The following is an 18,662-nucleotide window of genomic DNA, read 5'->3' as shown; positions in this document are numbered from 1 at the left end:
CCTATACAGACCCATTCCCTTCAGATGAGCTTGGGGTAAGAGGCCAAGGGGAACTTGGCATTACCTGTCAAAGCCCTAGCTTATCCTGCCTTTTTATGATACAACCCATCAGAGAAACATCAGCTGGCTGTCTCCTGGAAGGGGCTCAGGACAGCTCCCTGTGGAGAAAATACTCTTTTTCATAGTGTCTAGCCTCCCACAGAGGTTGAGGGAAACATGGTTCCTTTGAAACGAGTTCCTATCTGCTGTTATAGCATGTGGAATTGTATAGGCTCGGTGTCACGTCACACACCACCTTGGCATCAGCTCTCCTGGTAACTCTGTGAGAAAGAGATGCCAGTATCTCCAGCTCACAGGTGACAGTGTTGGACCACAGACACCACCAGGTGAGAATTATTATTATTTGGTGGTGGTGGTGATGACGTGTGTGTATGTGATGGACAGGGCTGGGGTGTGAGTGAGTCTGCTCTCTCATATGTGACATCTTGAGGCCACAAATTGATGCTGAGTGTCCCCCTCTATCACTCTACACACACACACACACACACACAGACATACACACAAGACACACAGACACACACAGACACATACACAGACACACACATGCACACACAGACACATACAGACACACAGACACACACAGACACAGACATACACACACACAAACATGCACACAGACACACACACAGACATAGACACACAGACACACACACAGACACAGATATACACACAGACACACACACAGACACAGATATACACACAGACACACACACAGATACAGACACACAGACACATACAGACTTACAAACACAGAGATACACACACACACATGCACACACAAACACATGCCCCTAACATTGTGCTTACTGCTTCAAGCCTCTGTACCGATATTATTACATGGGAGCTACATGAACATGGGTTCTCATGCTTGCACCGTCAGCAGCATTTTGCGGACTGATCCATCTGCATCTGCCTTTCCCTGCTGATTTTCCAAAGTTACCTGCATAGCAGCATGTGTGTGGTGGGGGCCTGGAGAACACAACCGCAGTCCACTTGGGGATTACCAAAAGAAATCATTTCAAGGGGAAGAATTTTATGTGGGCTTCCTACAGGCATTCCAAAAGAACTTTATATGAACATTAGCATACATGTAGCCTATATCCACCATTAATCTGCTACTGAGATCTTTAAAGCAGAGACTGGAGAGACCGCTCAGCATTTTTACAGCACTGGCTGCTCTTGCAGAGGACCGCAGTTTGATTCCCAGCACCAACACGAGAGCTCACAATGTCTGTGACTCCAGCTCCGGAAGATCCAGCATGTTCTCCTGGCCTTCATGGCACCAGACATGTACATAGTGCACAGACATGTACATGGTACACAGACATGTACATGGTGTACAGACATATACATGGTACACAGACATGTACACGGTGCACAGATATATACATGGTACCAGACATGTACATGGTACACAGACATGTACACAGTGCACAGACATATACATGGTACACAGATATGTACAGAGTACACAGACATATACATGGTATACAGACATGTACATGGTGTACAGACATATACATGGTACCAGACATGTACAGGATACACAGACATGTACAGGGTACACAGAAATGTACATGGTGCACAGGCATACATGCAGACAAAACACCATTTGCATAAAACAAACTAACACTAAAATTTTGTAGGAACTTCAACTTTTAAAAAAAATCTATAAAGCAGTGTCCTCAGGGGCTCCTTTATTGTTTGGTGTTTCTGCAACCATGCTCCTCTCTGATGCTATCAGTGAACATTATTGAAAGCTGACTGTGCCAAGCTAATACCCAATGTTCTTGATACACAGATATGAAAAGCCAGACAAGCCAAAATCCTACTTTTCACATCTGCTGACAAGAACTCCAAGAGTTGTTTTTCTATTCATTCCATCATTTTATCTCCCTGACTACCTGCTAAGAGAAGCACTCCAGTAGTAGGCCCCTGAAGAGTGGAGGGACAAGGCCCTGGGTGGTCATTGTCCATGGAGTGGAAGATGTTTGCTCTGCCATTTCCATTAGCCCATGGATGAGGCTCAGCCATCGACCAAGGGAAATCTCAGCATGACTGCACTATTGATTAAGAGGGGCGAATTCTGCAATGTATCTTGGCTCTTAAGAGTCCACGACGGAAGCGGCGGACCCCCGGCCCATGCAGACGACACAGGAAAATGGAGCGGGAGCATTCCCCGACCCCCTTCACGCCCCGGTTAGCCTGCAAGGGCTGATACCCTCTGCTGGGGCTGCTCCTTCTCTGCTGCGACCTCTCTCTTCCTGGCACATCCCAGCTTGTGCCCAGGGCCCTCCTTCACTCCCCCTCCCTTCTGCGGGGCCACGGGATCACAAAGTATAGCCTGTTTAGGCACTGGGTCGGGAGCTCGGGGCAGAGGGCAGCGGGAGTTTCTCTGTTTTGGTGGCTGGCCTACAGAGGGGTAGGTCTTTTGTTGGTGAGATCCCTGGTGAACGGGGAACCTGGTCCTGGTCCTGAAGATCCTTCTGAGTGGTGAGAGAGATCTTGGCCCACGGCAGGAGCCAGGAAACGGAGCTAGGGCACTTTGTAAGCGGGGCCCTTGTCCAGCAAGGAAACCTGTTCCTGACTTAAAAGACCCATTAGATAGCTTTGATAGGAGGAGATGGGCAGGTGCCAAGGCAAGAATTCACCCAACAATATGAAAAACAACATGAAAACACCAGAACCCAATGATCTTACAACAGAAGGACTTGAACACGCTAACACAGAAGAAGTGGAAAAAATTGACTTTATGAAAGGAATAGAGTCCCTTAAACAACATGCAAAAAATACCCTTATAGAAATGGATGAGAAGTATAACAAAAAGTTTGATGAAATGAGTAAATACGTAAATGATACCCTGGGAAACCAAGAAAAAACGATCAAACAGGTAATAGAAACAGTTCAAGATTTGAAAACGAAATCGAAGCAAGGAAGAAAACACAAACTGAGGACCAGGTGGATATGGAAAATCTAGGTCAATGAGCAGAGACTACAGAAACAAGCATAATCAATAGACTACAAGAGATAGAAGAAAGAATCTCAGATTCTGAAGACAACATAGAGAAAATAAACACACTGATCAAAGAAAACAGTAAAGCCAACAAATTCTCATCACAAAACATTCAGGAAATATGGGACACAATAAAAAGACCAAACCGAAGAATTATAGGGATAGAAGAAGAAGAGTCACAACTCAAAGGCCCAGAAAATATTTTTAACAAAATTATGGAAGAAAACTTTCACAACATAAAGAAAGATATTCCTTTGAATATTCAAGAAGCATACAGAACACCAAAAATACTGCATAAAAAAATCCCTCACCGTATTATAATCAAAACACAAAATATACAGATTAAAGAAAGAATATTAAGAGCTGCAAAGGAAAAAGGGCAAGTTACTTATAAAGGTAAACCGATCAGACTTATACCTGACTTCTCTATGGAAACCATGAAAGCCAGAAAGTCCTGGATAGAGGTACTGCAGAAGCTAAGAGACCATGAATGCAAACCCAAACTACTATACCCAGCAAAGCTATCGTTCACTATCAATGGAGAAAACAAGACATTCCAGGATAAGAACAAATTTAAACAATATGTAGCCACAAATCCAGCCCTAAAGAAAGTAACAGAAGGAAAATCACAACACAAGGAATCCAACATAGCCAACACTGCCTACGATAACCCAGGCATCTAGCGACTCTTCACCAATATGACTCAAAGAAGGGAGACACACAAACTCTACTACCAAAAACAATAGGAATAACCGGAGTAAACAACCACTGGTCATTAATATCACTTAATATTAATGGTCTCAATTCACCTATAAAAAGGCACAGACTAAAAGATTGGATACGAAAACAGGATCCAACATTCTGCTGTTTGCAAGAAACACATCTCAACCACAAAGACAGGCATCTACTCAGAGTAAAGGGTTGGGAAAAGGTTTTTCAAGCAAATGGTCCTAAGAAAAAAGCAGGTGTGGCCATACTAATTTCTAACAAAACGGACTTCAAACTAAAATCAATCAGAAGAGATCGAAATGGACACTTTATACTCATAACAGGAACAATTCATCAGGTTGAAGTCTCAATCCTGAATATCTACGCCCCTAATATAAAAGCATCCACTTATGTAAAAGAAATATTACTAAAACTCAAGGCAGACATCAAACCACACACACTAGTAGTAGGAGACTTCAACACACCTCTCTCACCAATGGACAGGTCAATCAGACAGAAACCTAATAGAGAATTAAGAGAATTGTTGGAAGTAATGAAGCAAATGGACTTAACCGACATCTATAGAACACTCAACCCAAATAGGAAAGAATATACCTTCTTCTCTGCAGCTCATGGAACCTTCTCGAAAATTGACCACATACTCGGAAACAAAGGAAACCACCACAGATACAAAAAATATCAGTGTCCACCTGTGTCTTATCAGATCACCACGGATTAAAGTTAGAAGGCGACAACAATGCTACCCCCAGAAAGCCAACAAACTCATGGAAACTGAACAGTCAACTACTGAACCACACCTGGGTCAAGGAAGAAATCAAGAAAGAAATTAAAACTTCCTTGATTTTAATGAAAATAAAGAGACAACATACTCAAACCTATGGGACACGATGAAAGCAGTGCTAAGAGGAAAGTTCATAGCACTAAGTGCCCACTTAAAGAAAACGGAGAAAGCATACATTGGAGACTTAAAGCACACCTGAAAGCTCTAGAAAAAAAAAAGAAGCAGACTCACCCAGGAGGAGTAGAAGACTGGAAATAATCAAACTGAGGGAGGAAATCAACAAAATAGAAACACAGAAAACAGTCCAAAGAATCAATGAAACAAAATGTTGGTTCTTGGAGAAAATCAACAAGATCGACAAACCCCTATCCAAACTAATTAAATGACAGAGAGAGAACACGCAAATAAATAAGATCAGAAATGAAAAGGGGGACATAACCACAGACACAGAGGAAATTCAGAGAATCATTAGATCTTACTACAAAAGCCTGTATGCCACAAAACTGGAAAATGCAAAAGAAATGGACATTTATTTTTTGGATAAGTACCATATACCAAAGCTAAACCAAAAACAGGTGAACGATCTAAATAGACCTGTTAGTCGCGAAGAATTAGAAACGGTTATCAAAACTCTCCCTTCCAAAAAAAGCCCAGGACCAGATGGTTTCAATGCAGAATTATACCAGAACTTCCAAGAAGAGCTAATACCTATACTTCTTAATGTATTTCACAATATAGAAACAAAAGAGTCATTGCCAAATTCCTTTTATGAAGCTACAGTTATCCTGATACCAAAACCACATAAAGACCCAACCAAGAAAGAAAACTACAGGCCTATCTCACTCATGAACATCGATGCAAAAATTCTCAATAAAATACTGGCAAACCGAATCCAAGAACACATTAGAAAAATTATCCATTATGATCAAGTAGGCTTCATCCCAGAGATGCAGGGCTGGTTCAACATACGCAAATCTATCAACGTAATCCACCATATAAATAAACTGAAAGAAAACAACCATATGATCATTTCATTAGATGCTGAAAAGGCATTCGACAAGATTCAACACCCCTTTATGTTGAAGGTCTTGGAGAGATTAGGGATAAAATGATCATACCTAAATATAATAAAAACTATTTACAGCAAGCCAACAGCTAACATTAAATTAAACGGAGAAAAACTCAAAGCCATCCCACTAAAATCAGGAACACGCCAAAGATGTCCACTCTCTCCATACCTCTTCAATATAGTGCTTGATGTTCTAGCAATAGTGATAAGACAACATAAGGGGATCAAGGGGGTTTGTATTGGAAAAGAAGAAGTTAAGCTTTCGTTATTTGCAGATGATATGATAGTATACATAAGCCACCCCAAAAACTCTACCAAAGAACTCCTACAGCTGATAAACACCTTTGGTAATGTGGCAGGATACAAGATCAACTCTAAAAAATCAGTTCCCTTCCTATACACTAAGGATAAGGAAGCAGAGATGGAAATCAGAGAAACATCACCTTTCATGATTGCCACAAATAGCATAAAATATCTTGGGGTAACTCTGACCAAGGACGTGAAAGATCTATTTAACAAGAACTTTAAGTCTTTAAAGAAAGAAATCGATGAGGACACCAGAAAATGGAAGGATCTCCCTTGCTCTTGGATTGGGAGGATCAACATAGTAAAAATGGCAATTCTACCAAAAGCAATCTATAGATTCAATGCAATCCCCATCAAAACTCTTCACAGATCTGGAAAAGACAATAATCAGCTTTATATGGAAAAACAGAAAACCCAGGATAGCCAAAACAATCTTATACAATAAAGGATCGTCTGGAGGCATTACCATCCCTGACTTCAAACTCTATTACAGAGCTACAGTATTGAAAACAGCTTGGTATTGGCATAGAAACAGAGAAGTCGACCAATGGAATCGAATAGAAGACCCTGACTTTAACCCACAAACCTATGAACACCTGATTTTTGATAAAGGAGCTAAAAGTATACAATAGAAAAAAGAGAGTATCTTCAACAAATGGTGCTGGCAAAACTGGATGTCAATCTGTAGAAGAATGAAAATAGATCCATATCTATCACCATGCTCAAAACTCAAGTCCAAATGGATTAAAGACCTCAATATCAGTCTGAACACACTGAACCTGATAGAAGAAAAAGTGGGAAGTACTCTACAACATATGGGCACAGGAGAACACTTCCTACGTATAACCCCAGCAGCACAGACATTAAGGGCATCATTGAATAAATGGGACCTCCTGAGACTGAGAAGCTTTTGTAAAGCAAAGGACACTGTCACTAATACAAAAAGGCAACCCACTGACTGGGAGAAGATCTTCACCAACCCTGCAACTGACAAAGGTCTGATCTCCAAAATATATAAAGAACTCAAGAAACTAGACCGTAAAGGGCTAATCAACCCAATTAAAAAATTGGGCACTGAGCTGAACAGAGAATTCTCAACAGAAGAAGTTCGAATGGCCAAAAGACATTTAAGGTCATGCTCAACTTCCTTAGCAATCAGGGAAATGCAAATCAAGACAACTTTAAGATACCATCTTACACCTGTCAGAATGGCTAAAATCAAAAACACCAATGATAGCCTTTGCTGGAGAGGTTGTGGAGAAAGGGGTACACTCATCCATTGCTGGTGGGAATGCAAACTTGTGCAACCACTTTGGAAAGCAGTGTGGCGGTTTCTCAGGAAATTCGGGTTCAACCTACCCCTGGACCCAGCAATACCACTCTTGGGAATATACCCAAGAGATGCCCTATCATACAACAAAAGTATATGCTCAACTATGTTCATAGCAGCATTGTTTGTAATAGCCAGAACCTGGAAACAACCTAGATGCCCTTCAATAAAAGAATGGATGAAAAAAGTATGGAATATATACATAATAGAGTACTACTCAGCAGTAAAAAACAATGACTTCTTGAATTTTGCATGCAAATGGACGGAAATAGAAAACACTATCCTGAGTGAGGTAAGCCAGACCCAAAAAGAGGGACATGGGATGTACTCACTCATAATTGGTTTCTAGCCATAAATAAAGGACATTGAGCCTATAAATTGTGATCCTAGAGAAGCTAAATAAGAAGGTGAACCCAAAGAAAAACATACAGGCATCCTCCTGAATATTAACCTTCATCAGGCGATGAAAGGAGACAGAGACCCACATTGGAGCACCGGACTGAAATCTCAAGGTCCAAATCAGGAGCAGAAGGAGAGAGAGCACGAGCAAGGAACTCAGGACCGCGAGGGGTGCACCCACACACTGAGACAATGGGGATGTTCTATCAGGAACTCACCAAGGCCAGCTGGCCTGGGTCTGAAAAAGCATGGAATAAAACCGGACTCGCTGAACATAGCAGACAATGAGGACTACTGAGAACTCAAGAACAATGGCAATGGGTTTTTGATCCTACTGCACGTACTGGCTTTGTGGTAGCCTAGGCAGTTTGGATGCTCACCTTACTAGACCTGGATGGAGGTGGGTGGTCCTTGGACTTCCTACAGGGCAGGGAACCCTGATTGCTCTTAGGGCTGACGAGGGAGGGGGACTTGGTCGGGGGAGGGGGAGGGAAATGGGAGGCGGTGTCGGGGAGGAGGCAGAAATCTTAAATAAATAAATAAATAAATAAATAAATAAATAAGATAAAAAAAAAAGGAGTCCTAAATTTACAGAGGGCCTGAAGGTGACTGCAGAGACATGTTCAGCAGCGTTACTGAGCAGCTTAGTGAGATGAAGGGAAGAACACAGAGACAACAGGATGTCGGATGAGCAGGTCAGAAAGACAGAAAACAGGAAACATCTCCAAGGTAGGAGGTGGAGCTACAAACAGGGGACTAGAGGCCGGGAATTCCTCCGACTACACTTAGCACCATAAAACCCACATTAACAAGCTGACAGACTTTCCCAGAGACATGCCTACCGGCCTGTGGGCAGTCCTCAGTCACCCAATCTGGTCTGACCTTCACCTGCAGCTTTGCAAGGCCACCCAGTTCTCAGAAACCTCACGTCATCCTCCACCATGCCACACAGCTGCCTGTACTTTTTCCCAGCATCTCCTGGTGAAGATGGATTCACACTTGGACTCTAACCATCCTAATGTTCTCTCTGCTTGGCTGGTCGCTAGTGACTACAGTAAAGATTCCCATGAAGTGCTGGCAACTCTCATTAACCTTCGAGGAAGGTACTGACTGCTCAGATACCCATTTTTCAGACGGGAAATGAAGAATCACACAGACAAGATAATCTTACTTTATGTAAGTAGGAGTCAGAAATTAAACCTGAATTTACTGATTCCAAAACCCCTCTTTTTCTCTTTTCTGTTTGGAGTGCTATACTTGTGTCTTTGTGTGTGTCTTCATGCATGTTTGTGTGTGTACATGTGCATGTGTGTAGAACTATGCATGCGTGTGTGTATGTGGGCAGTAGAGGCTAGACATGAACCAGGGTGTCATTCCTCAGTCACTGTCAACCTTGCTTTTGAGACAGGATCTCTCTCTGACCTTGAACGCATGGATTAGGCTACTGCTCAACAAGCCCCACACATCCACCTGTCTCTGTCTCGTCTCTCATGCGATGGGACTACAAGTGGGTGCTACCACACCTAGTGGTTTGTAAACATGGGTTTTTGGGGCTCCCACTCAGCTTCCTGTGCTTCTGAGTAAACACCTTCCCAACTGTGCTATTTCCCCACCCCTACTCTTTAGTTCTATTCTAGAAGGCTGATTTTTTTTTTTTTTTTTTTTGGTTTTTCGAGACAGGGTTTCTCCATAGCTTTGCTGCCCATCCCGGAACTAGCTCTTCTAAACCAGGCTGGCCTCGAACTCCCAGAGATCCGCCTGCCTCTGCTGGGATTAAAGGCGTGTGCCACCACCGCCCGGCTGGAAGGCTGATTCTTGAGGTCACACTGTAATGATCTTCCCTATGCTACTAAGCTTGTTTTGAAGGTCATAAAGTCCCTGTCATCCACACCTCTGTGGCATGAAAACAGCCATAGACAGTCAAGAAGAAGCAGACATAAATGATGGCAGAACAACTAACTATATGGCATTCAAAGCTAACAGTAATAATGTTCTGATAAAACTTTATTTATAAAAAAGGTGACAGGCTAGATCGACTGCTGTAGTTGCCAGTGCCCATCTGTGGTGCTTTGTTTGTTCATTTGTTTATGTAGACAAGCTTATTGATTGTCTTCCTTGTTCCGTGCCATGCCTTCGTCTAGGTTCTGGGGAAGCAGGTGGAGCCCACAGCGTGCTGACCACCATCACGCAGCTGGAGCCTGTTTGCTTCACCGGTGACCTGGGTCTTACAGGTGCTTTCCTCTTTCCTCTTAGATGGGTGCTTCTCAGCGTAGACCTCAGATCGCCAGGAGAGCTTATAAAGACTATGGGTCAGTTATTAGAGTTTTTGCCATACACACATGAGGACCTGAGTTAGATCCCCAAGAATCCAAATTAAAAAAAAAAATCCAGATAAGCCTGGGAAGTAGAGACAGATCCTGTGACCTACTGTGATCCACTGACCAGCCAGCCTAGCCAAATTGCTGAGTTCCAGGATAAGGAAGCAACCCCATCTCAAAAAAAAATCAAGATGGAGGTTTCTGAGGAACACATTCAACATCTATCCTGACCTCTAAATATATGCACACACTTGAATACACACATGAACACACACACAAAGAGACAGGAGGCAGGGGTTGTCAGAGTGGGTCCAGGTACGGTGGGTCTCCTGTGTGTAGCCACAGCCCACTCTGCGAGGCACTTGCCTTCTACCGCTTGCTGCTTATTGATTATGTCAGACAGCATAAATCTTTTAAACTTTTCAAGTCTGGGCTGTAAAATATGGCAAATGTCCATCTCATGGTATTGCTGTGGTGTCTAAATGAGACTGTGTGCCTTTGAACTGTAGAGTGCTGCTCAGATATGCAGCGTGGTTACTGAGCAGTCTCAGTATAAACTCTAGAGTGATTGCAGATATGCAGCATGGTCACTGAGCAGACTCATTACAAACTGTAGAGTGATGCACAGATATGCAGCATGGTTACTGAGCAGTCTCATTACTAACTGTAGAGTGCTGCTCAGATATGCAGCATGGTTACTGAGCAGTCTCATTACTAACTGTAGAGTGCTGCTCAGATATGCAGCGTAGTTACTGAGCAGTCTCATTACTAACTGTAGGGTGCTGCTCAGATATGCAGCATGGTTACTGAGCAGTCTCATTACTAACTGTAGGGTGCTGCTCAGATATGCAGCATGGTTACTGAGCAGTCTCATTACTAACTGTAGAGTGATGCGCAGATATGCGGCCCATGCTAACCAAACAGTCTCATTACTATTGGCTTCTGTTAGGAACGGCCTTCATGATGTTTTTGAACCAGGATTTGACTGACTTTGATTCTTTGAATCAAGACAGTGCTTGAGAGGAATTGTGCATGTGTAATATGCATATGTGTTTATGCAGTTATTTTGCATGTGTGTGTGAGCAAGCAAGCACATGTGCGTGCATGCCTGTGGGGGACCAAGATTAATGTTGGAAATACTTTCCATCACTCTGCCACCTTATTCATCGAGCAGGTCTCTTAATCAAACTCCGAGCTCACTGATATGGCTAGTCTCCCTGGGCATCCCCCGTCTCCACCTTCCCAGGCTGGAATTTCAGGTGGGTCACACTACCCAGAACTTGCACAGTTTTCTAGAGATCTAAACCCAAGCATTTAAACCCCTTAGCAATCTCATCAAACCCTGTTTGGGAGCTCACTGTCTTAGTTTGTTTGCTTTGCTTTGTTTTGTTCTCGTTTTTAGAATGTTTTCATTTTCATTTCATGTGTATGAGTGTTTGCCTGCATGAAAGTCTGTGAACCGTGTGTGTGATGCCTGCAGCGGCTAGAAGTGGGCACCCTCTGCCCTGGAAGTGGAGTTATAGATGGTTGTTTAGACTCTATTCAGGTGTTGGGATCCAAACCCAAGTTCCTTGCCTGAGCAGCCAGTGCTCTTAACTACGGAGCCATCTCTCCAGCCACTAATTTGAGAATTTTAGAACAAGATGCATGGCTCACTTTCTCCCAGCTCAGGTTTGTGGATGAGTGAGCTGCCAATCTTCTATTTGTTCCAATAGAGAATCACATAGGGGTACCATCTCCCTGGCATGGGAGCACAGACCTGTGCCTCCTTTTGTACAAAGGTCCTCAGCTCTGGTCAGATACCTCGTCTTTGGGCACTGTTGATGAACTTTGAATAAACGGCTAATTTACTTTGACTCATAGACCAATGACCACCTCATGGACTTTCTGAACTTAGACCTGGAGCCAGGGAAGGCATGAGCATTCTCCTGGACATTGAGTGATTTTCTAGATCCTTCCTATGGAGTTTCAGTTCATCTCAGCACAACCCTGAGGTGCAGGCATGTTTGTCTTTCTCATTAACAGTCTAGGAAGACAGAGAAAGGCTCAACAGCTTGTGGTTGGTGGTGACAAAACTCAAATCACAAAACACTTGATCTCAAAGGTCATCCATAGACCCTAGGTCATCCACACTCCCCCAGACTCACCTTCCCTTCGCTTCCCTTCCCTTCCCTTCCCTCCCTCCCTTCCTACCACCTAGAGGTATCTTTATGCTGTATGAGGCTAGAAACATTTACTACCACCTGACTTCCGTGTGTGTACGTGTGTGTGTGTGTGCACGTGTATAAGCGTGCATGCACATGTGATTTCATGTGCTTATGTGTATTTGCGGAAGACAGAGGTCTACCTCCTGCATCATTCCTTAGATGCTTGCCTACTTTGTTGTTGTTGTTTATTTGTTTGTTTGTTTATTTGAGACAGAGCTCTTACTAACCTGGAGATCACTGGCTCTGTAGGGCTCACTGGCCAGAGAGCCTCAGGGATCCTCCTGTCTCCACCATCCCAGTGGCAGGACAACAACAAACACAGGGCTCCATGCCTCCTGTTTTTGTTTGTTTGTTTGTTGTTGTTTTTAATGTGGGTTCTGGGGACTTGAACTTAGGTTATCACACTTGCAAGGTGGGCATTTTACCAACTGATACACACTACCCTAGCCTTACCTAGTTGCAGACATGAACAAGATACGAGTAAATAGTGCAGGGAAGATTGCTGCCATCAAGAGGGAGGATTCTAGGATTAGAAAGGAACAAAAACAAAACTGCACACCATCATTGATTTCAGCCCTCGTTTGCACCAAGATGCCGCAAATCACTTTCCCCTTTCCATTCAGTTTTCCTGTGTCAAAAATGGAAATGATGGTAAAAACTGCACCGCCCCCAATGGGTGACACCCCCATCCCCCACCTCCCCAACTCCCTCACCCCACCACTTCCCCAAACTCACCCCCCACCCCCATGGAAAGCTATGACTATGGTGGCTCCCCTAATTGCTGGTAATTGGCCAGAAAGACTGCTAAGATGATTAAAGTCAAAATGTCGACCTGGTATCGTTAAGACAGAACAGGAGACATGGGAGATGAGATGGGAAAAAACCATAAACAGACGGGCATGCTGGTGTTCTGACACAATGTTGCTTATACGATAGTGTGCGAAGGCTGCTGCCGCGGGCTCCTTGTCTATGGCATTTTGTTCATTGATTTAACCAATGTTTCTGGATTGTCTTTCTTTACAGAGAACCTAGGAAGAAACTCACAGCTCCTATAAGTGACCACCATCTGATGAGCCTGGGGAAGCGCTAGCAAAATACAGGGGTTCAAAGCCAGAAACCTCCTCCCTCTGCAGCATCTCAGCTGAGGACCTCGGAATGAAACGAAAAATAAACAAACCAAAAAAATGTGAGGAGAGAGTTGGAAGCAGTCAATGTGGCCAGGAAGAAAGAATCCAGTGACCCCCCAATCTGGGCCATCTCAAGAGAAGCTGGCCACTGACTGAGCCTCTTAAAAAGCTTAAGAGTCATCCCAGGCCATGGTTAAAGAGAAAGCTCGAACAAAATAAAAACAAATGTGATCTTCAAAGTCTTAAATGTCAACTTGAAGATGACTTAGAAGCTCTGGGATGGGCCAAGAGGCCCTGCAGCTGCTCGCTCCAGCATAGATGCCCCTTCAGTCTTCAGAGTTGTCGTCCCCCTGGATAATACACACCACACACACACACACACACACACACCCTCCCCACTGAAACTCAAGCTTCCACTCTTTACAGCTCTACACGAGGAGGGGCTGTCTAACCTTTGCCCAAGGCTGGCCATACAAATCTCCATCAGTTCCTGACTGCCCACACACCTTCACCTTGTAATCCTCCCCTTCCCCCACCCAGAACACAACATACACTACACCACACACACACACACAGAGAACACAGCATACACTACACCACACACACACAGAACACAACATATACTACACCACACACACACACACACAGAACACAACATACACTATACCACATACACACAAATACACACACATACACCACACAGGCACACATACCACACAAACAAACACAGGCACACACACACACAGAGAACACAACACTATACCACACACACACATACTATACACACAAACACACCCAGGCACACACACGCAGAATACAACATACACTATACTGTAACTCACACACCATAGGCTCACGTACCACAAACACACACAGGCACACACACAAAGAACACAACATAGAGTATACCACACACACACAGACACACCACAGGCACACATACCACACACAAACACGGGCGCACACAGGCACACACACACATACACCCATACACACATACTTCTTCTCCAAACAGCTCACTCACAGAGAGATTCCCATCATGCCTCAGTTGTCAGAATAACAGCCTTGGGCACATTCATGGGCAATTCCCACTAGTTAGTTTTCTTCAGGAAGCAGGGATAACCTGAGGCACTTTAGCCATCATGAAAATATAAGACCACATGAGGTGGGATGTTTCTTCCCAAATCATTCAAACTCCTGAAGACTGAAAAACTAAATATTGAAAAATATAATATACCCTTTATTGGGAGTGTATTATTCCTGGTTCTGTTCTTTGTCTTTTACCATAAATGTCAGCTCTGGAATATCCACTCTCTAGATGAGGAAGCAGAAGTCCAGAAGACTAGTGGTCCCAGGATACTCATTTTCCCAGAAGTCTCTGTCTGCCTGACAGCAGGCTGCATGGCAGTCCCATGATCTTCACTGTGCACGCTGCCTCTGTACCCCACGGCTGAGTGACAGTCTAAATCTAGAGAGTCATTGGTTACCAAACCAATGACACCTGTGTTGTTCCTGCTCCATGTCTGTTTGCCCTGGAGGGATGGCTCAGGAGCCTTGCTAACCAATCACCCAACGGGACTGCAGAGAAGACAAAAACTAGCCAGTATGGGATGCGTGGAAATTCATCTCTGGTCTGAGCTTGGGGTAGGGTCCCTTAGTGGCAGAAGGCCAGAGGAAGCTCCACAGATATGCATGGAAAGAAAAAAAAAACCTACACATTGAAAAGGCTGCCAGCCTTCCTCTTACTGTGAGCTCTCTGAGGAGTTCTGCACGGGGACAAAAACACGTGGGTGGGAGTTCTCCTGTGGGTCCCCTATCCTCTTCACTACTAATAGGATTTAAAATTATCTTCGACTTTAAGTGACTGGAGTGAGGGAAGGCAATACTTCTTTTGGCCTCGGGAAAATTAAAGGAGAAAGCCCCAAATCCTGTTTCTATCTATTCCCATCTATTTAATACACAATTTTCTCTTCATTCTTGACTCTGAATCCAAGAGTGCCCAGTGATGGGGATCATTCCTATACTGAGTCAAAGAACATGGAGGCCTGGATATGGGAAACCAGACCAGGGAGCGAAAATAAGTTCTCAGAGAAGACCCCAGCCTCCCACATGCTCTCCAGACACAAAGGCACCCCCACTCTGACTGGCTGTGCTCTGCCTGCCCAGCCTCCACCTTCCCCAGTTCGGGAGAGTCAGAAGTTTGTCTCTCCTCTTTTTGTCCTGATGGGGGCACAAGTATTCCCTGAGTCTTCCAGGATCTGGAGAAGTTCTGAAACCGCGGCAAAGAGTCAGACACTAGAGTGTGCACAACTCCTCGGGAACAGGACAATAATAGCACCGTTGTGTAGCTTTTTGTGTTGTTGTTTTAAAAGAAAAAATGGGGGTGGGATGAAGTTCACAGTGTCAATGAAGAAACAGGAGAAATACTTCCATGCCCAAGGCAAGAACTGACACCACAGTCATGTCTGCATAAACAGGAGTCCCCATGTGCCTTCACAGGGACCCAACTACCCCTTTACACACAGCTTGTCCTTGTGCTCATATGACCCTTTCTCCATGACACTGCTGCCTGATCAGCCTTTTCCGGCACTTCCCAGGGGGTCAATTTGTATAATTTTTAAAATCCTCCCCAAATCTCAACTTCCTGTGGTTCTGTTTTTATTTCCAGATTTCCTTCCCCTAGTTCTCTCTCTCTCTCTCTCTCTCTCTCTCTCTCTCTCTCTCTCTCTCTCTCTCTCCTCACCCCCACAGGGTGAGTCCAGGCTCCCTCCCACCCACCCAAATATTGTTGGTTGGCTCTCCTGCAAAGTGTAAAACCAGAGGCTCTGGAGAGACCATGGCTGCCAATCCAGGCGCTCTGGCGGCTTGTGTGATCTCAGCTATGGGCACACACACAGGATGTGCACCATGCAATCACTGGCTGATAGGCCCCCGTGGCCACCCGAAACACAACACTGTCCTGTCCTCTTCCAGAAAACCTCGAACCTGAGAAACAGAGGCCACACTCAGAAGGACAACACAAAACTGGGAAACCTCTCTAAAGTCAGAAAGTGACTTTTGTTCCCCGTGGACTTTCAGACAAATGTCCAGGGACTCTGCCCTGTGGCGGTATGCGTTCTCCCCCCCCCCCCCCCAGCCTCCCAGGAACTGACCACATACTCCCCAGGACTACAGAGAAGCAGCAAGGCAGAGAGAGAAGAGTTAAGACAAGCCCAGACTTCAGCAATCTGTGTTCAATTTTGATAAAAATCTCTCTTGCTCTCCCCCACCACCCCCTCCCTCTGCCCACAGCGCAGACAAGTCTCTTTATGTTACCAGTATACATTTTGTTTTGGGCACTGCAGCCCGTGTCCCTTCCAGAGAACCTGGAGCTAGCCCACCATTGGCACGTGGGGCAGAAACATCCACCCAGCCCCTGAGGCAGGGCTGGACACATCGTTATCTCCTCCTCTCCCTCCTCCTCCTCTCCCTCCTCCTCCTCCTCTCCCTCCTCCTCCCTCACCCTATTACCTGTGGTCACACTATTCCCTTCATGAGTTAAGTCAGAATCTCACTGCTGCCAAGTTTCGACCATGCTTAGATAGAGTTTGGGCTGTCCCACAGGTGCCAAGGGCCCCAGCCTGGAGAACTCCTCTCCCAGACGCTTCTGGGCTGCCCAAGGTCCCATTATCTGGAGAACAAGAGCCACTCCACTGGGCTGCCCATCTTGCTTGCCAAGGCCCTGCCTTCAAGTGGGAGCTCCGGGGCTTGGAAAGACTTCAGTCCACCTAAGAGAATGCACACACCGAAATGGGCAAAGGAGACTCCAAAGAAGTTGTCAGCTTTGAGAGAGGAGGTGCTGTCTATGTCTGTTCACTAAAGTCAACAGAAGTCTGCTTCCAAAGCCCCTAAAAAGTTTCCCAAAGTTTCCCAAAGCAATGTACGGTGAATGCCCTGAAGCACACACTCCCCTCTCCTCCTGCTGCGCGCTCACACAGCCACCGGGCAGCCCTCTCAGGGGGTCGGAGTCTCTGCAAACACGTTCCAGAACAAAACAGGCAACTGGCGGAGGAGTTGCCTTTCCGACGCCTACGCAGTAGCCAAAAGTGAAGCAACAGGAAAGTGTGGTGATGTCCCGCGCCTAGGTTCCCCAGCGCTGCAGAGCGCTGCACCTACCCTGAGGCCCGCATGTCGCGGCGAGGTTGCTGCTGTCCTGGCTTCCCGCAGGCGCCGCGCTTTGCTAGCTCAGCTCGGTCCTTGGCTGCTCCGGACTCCAGAGAAAGCAGGCTGCTCCCTCCCGGCCGGCCTCGCGCCGCCGCCCGCCCCGCTCTGACGTCAGGCGTCTTGGAGCGAGGGATATTTATGGCGAGGAGAGACTCTGGCTTTTCCCCTAGGTGCTGATCCGAAGGCAGCAACTTGGGATTTGATTTGCACTTTTCACACTGGGAACTGAGGTGCAGAAGGGAGACAGCAACTGGAGCGAGGCACAATGAGGGTCCTGTTCCGCACTTTGGCATCCAACCCTTCTTGGGGACTCCCTCTGTTTTGGAAGCATGTCAGGGTCAAAGAGGCAAAAGTGGTCATCTGACCAGGGTGTTCCCCCACTTCTCTAGCCAACCTGCAAAGGACCTTGTGGGGAGCCACCTGGCAAGCCAGGCTGCTGCGGCCCCTTCCCTGGGCAGTGTGTGCCTGGAAGGTGCTGGCATGCTGGCAAGAGACTAGCCAGGCCCAAGGAGTAAGCATTAATTAGCCCGCTGCTGCAGGGCCTAACAGCTTTCCCACTTCTTCTTTGGGAGTGCATTTAAAAAAAAATATTTGTATTAAATTATGCTCCACACTCCTTGCCACTTTGAATGCCTTTTCCAACTCAGAGCCGACCAGTTCACCCCCATTGCTTGTATGTAGCGTTCAACTCGTTCAAGCAGCTTTTCCATACTTTTTAAACTTGTATTTATTTAGTGTTTTAAAAAGTAGGATTCTGGGGCCTTCTTGACTGGACCAGAAACAGCCTCAGTTAAAAACAGCTGTCTATAACCCACAATACCTTTGGGGGTGCCTATTTATTGTGTGTGTTGTCCACCCCCAGATGTCCCTCAGCAAGCAAATGATGCCTCCAGTTCACCAGTCAACCATGGCTTTCACATCTGTCCGTATTCTAACCACCATTACTCTACCAATTTCATCCCTCTTTGGGTTAGTTTTACTTTTTCAAGAGCATGCTGTGTGATGTTTTACTCTTTTGACTTTTTGGGGAGCCCCCCGCCCAGCTCCCAAATAAATCACACAAAGAGACTTATTCTTAGTTATGAATGTCTGGCCTTAACTTGACTTGCTTCTTGCCAGC

General features: G+C 45.3%; 1 protein-coding gene across 2 annotated transcripts in view; it reads right to left on the bottom strand.

The window, feature by feature from the left end:
* Positions 1–17,627, bottom strand: part of Daam2 (dishevelled associated activator of morphogenesis 2) — a 122,443-nt gene extending 104,816 nt beyond the window's left edge. For both annotated transcript variants that reach the window (XM_057751328.1, XM_057751330.1), the window contains exon 1: positions 17,495–17,627. The gene's annotated coding sequence lies outside the window, so the exon portion shown is untranslated. The remainder of the gene's footprint in view (positions 1–17,494) is intronic.
* Positions 17,628–18,662: the final 1,035 nt, after the last annotated feature.

The sequence above is a fragment of the Chionomys nivalis genome, chromosome 19 (genome assembly GCF_950005125.1).
Source record: "Chionomys nivalis chromosome 19, mChiNiv1.1, whole genome shotgun sequence".
Classification (NCBI taxonomy): domain Eukaryota; kingdom Metazoa; phylum Chordata; class Mammalia; order Rodentia; family Cricetidae; genus Chionomys; species Chionomys nivalis.
The sequence above is the reverse complement of the archived record's forward strand: the minus strand, read 5'-3'. Positions and strand labels throughout refer to the sequence as shown.